Genomic DNA, 3642 nt, shown 5'->3' on the forward strand with positions numbered 1-3642 from the left:
AGTCTTGAATGCATATGGCTATACGTAACACAGCATGAATAAGTGGTGCAGAAAACTATTTTCAAGTTGGAACCACCATTTGCCTATTATATGGGAGTTATAAACAGTGTAGAGAAGTATATGGTGCCAATACACATGGATGAGATCATTCACATATGAGATACACAGTTAGCTGATATTAAAGAATGTAAGCCGTAAGTGTAATTGGTAGCACAATGTGATGTAGCTAAGGCACATGCAGGTGAAAGTCGAAGATCTGGATCCTAGTACCAACAAATAGCCAGATGCATGGGAAAGAAAGTGATGTTACGTACCCGGATTCATATGACCAATATGGGGGAGACGCCAGTCCCGACGCGCGTTTCGGCTGATGCCTTCGTCCGGGGGTGGCGTCTTCCCGGCGGGACCCTCCCTTAAATATAGGCATAATTAGACCGTAATTGGTGTCAGTGTGGGTGATGTCGGAGGTACTCGGCGACAGGCCGGGGGTAGCAAGATGGCTACTCCCCACTTCCGGTGCCGCGTCATCCAGGCGGAAGTGCGCGGACGCTGTCTGACAGCGCCGCCCACGTCCAACCAGGATTGAAGACTCGGCCGAGAGTGAGTGAGCCACTCCCCCACCCCCCGCCAGCGCACACCTCCCCCACCCAGGTACCACTCAGAGGGGAGATGTAAACTGGAACTACTGATAACATTAGCGATGGAAATATGTGAGTGCGTTAAAAAGAGACTTGGAAACGATAAATGTTGCTAGGGGATGCAAATACGACCTATATGCAGGTAAATTGGCAAGAAACAAAAGAAGAGAAGGAAACGAAGACACAAAGAAAAGAAAACAACGGACAACAAAGAAAAGATGTGAAAAGGGGAAGAAAGACACAAATATATATGTGATGTGACATGAAAGACGGTCCATAATAACTAAAAAATTTTAAAAATTAAATAAGGAAGGGACCGAAGAGAAGTGAATAAATAAATAAAGGTGTGAAAAATGTGTCGAATAATAAGAAAGTATTATATATGTATATATATAAACAATATACAATGTATTATACAGCTATATACAAAGATGAATGAATAAAGTGGAGCAATAAATTAATAACGGTGTGAGTGGTGAATAAATGAATTTATTAGTGAAAATATAAGACATGTTGAATAATGTATGTAAACAAAATAAAGAAAATATGAGAAGGTGTTACATGTGTGTATATGAAAATATATATACACTATATTATACAGTGATATAAATAAATAAATAGGAGAATAATGTATACACAGATTTTATATAAATGCAGGTGCATGTTCACCAATATTCATGCATATATACATCATAAATAAATAAAAATAAAGATATAAATATATATATACATACACACATAGACACAAAACATGCAAACAGGATACAAAAATATATATATTGGATGTCATAAAAAGATACCGTATGTACATATAAATACAAAGGGAATAATATCCGTAAATATAAATATATCACTAATAAATAAATATATACATGCACAAAGAATACATAAAAAATTATTATATACAAAAATATATATTAATTGGCATAACTCAGTGCAAAAAAATATCTACGCATCTATATATTAAAATCTCTGTGCATGTAATATAATATAGACCAGTGCGGAATAGTATCCGTAATCATACATGCATACACATAACAATAAAAATTATACATACATACAATACACTACAACATATTAGATCAATTCTATACACATATATACACGTATATACATCAATATGGTACCACTAAAGACCAATTAAAAACTGCACATATACAATAATCCTCCCCACCCATTAACAAAATGAATCAGACACATATATATTGATAACTTCATCTCCAAGAATCCATGACCTCCAGTAGCCCCGATGTATACGTCTCCGACAGATAACTGGATTTCTAAATGCCTTCAAAACATGAGAAAAATCCCAAAGGAGGGTAGTTAACAAGGTAATGACTATATATGTATATATAAAAATAGCAACTAAACGAAGCTATATTAAACGATATAATAAGAACATAATTAAAAACTAGACCCGCAGAGAGTCAGTGGTTCAGAGAAATGGAGCGAAATTAAGAGATTCATTAAGACCCAGAGGCTGCATTGACCCAAGGGTCCAAATCCAGCGTGCTTCGCATTGTGCCAATTTTTGTTTGATATTCCCCCCTCTCATGCTTGCAACAATGTGATCAATGCCTCTCACCTTTAGCTTTGTTGGATCACAGGAGTGGTATGTTTTAAAATGGCGCGGTATAGGTTTTAGAGTTTCCACGACTTCCTCACTTGCTGCTCTTCTGATGTCAGACATGTGCTCTCTCACCCGCACTTTTAGTTCCCTTGAGGTAAGACCGACATACACTTTAGGGCATGGGCACGTTGCATAATATACTACTGCTTTTGTAGTGCAAGTTATCGCATGTGTTATGGTATATGTTTTCGTGCCTGTAACATTAGGGAAAGTTGTTATACTCTCTACGTTAGGACATGCCACACAATGCCCACAAGGGGAACACCCCCATTTAGCTCCCTTTGTCCCAAAGGGATATTTTCTCATAACCGGGTCATAGTGACTCCTCACGAGGTGATCTTTTAAATTTTTCCCACGTCTTGCTGTTATACTGGGATACCTAGTCACATAATTAGTCAGAATTGGGTCCGTGAGCAGGATTGGCCAAAACCTTTTAACAATTTCCTTCATTTGTGGCCACCTCGAGTGATATTTGGTTATAAATCTCACCTTGGTCTGTGTATCTTTTTTCCTTTTGGTGAATAGGAGATCATCTCTGTTAGCATGTTTGGCTCTATGATATGCTTTCTTAATGGACCGCATGCTGTAGCCTCGTTCAATGAAGCGGTTTTTTAGATCCTTGGCTTGTTCCTCAAATATGATATCAGAGGAACATATCCTCCTTATCCTCAAGAATTGGCCAATAGGGATTGCCTGTAGGGTCTGTGGTGGGTGAGAGGATGAGAAGTGCAGTAGAGAATTAACGGAAGTCTCTTTTCGAAATACGTCACTCTGCAGAAATCCATCAGAATCCTTGGTTAATTTGATGTCCAAAAAATCAATGTGCTGGCTGTTTGATTTGTATGTGAATTTAAGATTGATCTGATTGTTGTTGAGATCCAACATAAATTTATCCAATTCCGAGTGGGTGCCCTTCCAAGATGACCAGGATGTCATCAATGAACCGTGCCCAAAATAGGACCCGGTCCATTGAATCATCCTGGCCATCTGTAAAAAGGTCCCTTTTATGGTCGGAGTACCAGGTCATATTGGGTTATATGTGTGTTCTCCTCAGTCTATAATTATAGCTATTTGTGTTACTTTGACTTGTATAGACATATAAAGATATATATTCTTTGAGTTCACACTATTCCTGCTTGTGTACATGTTGGTTATCTGACAGCGGAGAGGAGAGAAACATCTCTCCGCCGTTAACCCTTTAAACGGCGCGATGAAAGCTGATCGCGGCGTTCAAGGAGAGGGGACAGCACATTGATCGCGTCACAGAAGATAACTGACGCGATCAAAACCCACAACTCATATGGCCAGACAGCCCAGGGTCGATTGAAGGACCCCAGGGCTGTCTGAACATATTTCCTGACAGTATGCCCTAAC

The 3642-nt window shown here is 38.9% G+C and overlaps 1 long non-coding RNA gene across 1 annotated transcript; it reads right to left on the bottom strand.

The window, feature by feature from the left end:
• Nucleotides 1-1710: 1710 nt before the first annotated feature.
• On the bottom strand, nucleotides 1711-2935 carry LOC142660302 (uncharacterized). Its single transcript, XR_012850456.1, has 3 exons — nucleotides 2758-2935; nucleotides 2224-2356; nucleotides 1711-1926 (listed from the first exon to the last, which is right to left on the bottom strand). It is a non-coding gene; the product is annotated as an uncharacterized LOC142660302 (long non-coding RNA).
• Nucleotides 2936-3642: the final 707 nt, after the last annotated feature.

Source organism: Rhinoderma darwinii, chromosome 9, assembly GCF_050947455.1.
Source record: "Rhinoderma darwinii isolate aRhiDar2 chromosome 9, aRhiDar2.hap1, whole genome shotgun sequence".
In the NCBI taxonomy this organism is placed as follows: Eukaryota; Metazoa; Chordata; class Amphibia; order Anura; family Rhinodermatidae; genus Rhinoderma; species Rhinoderma darwinii.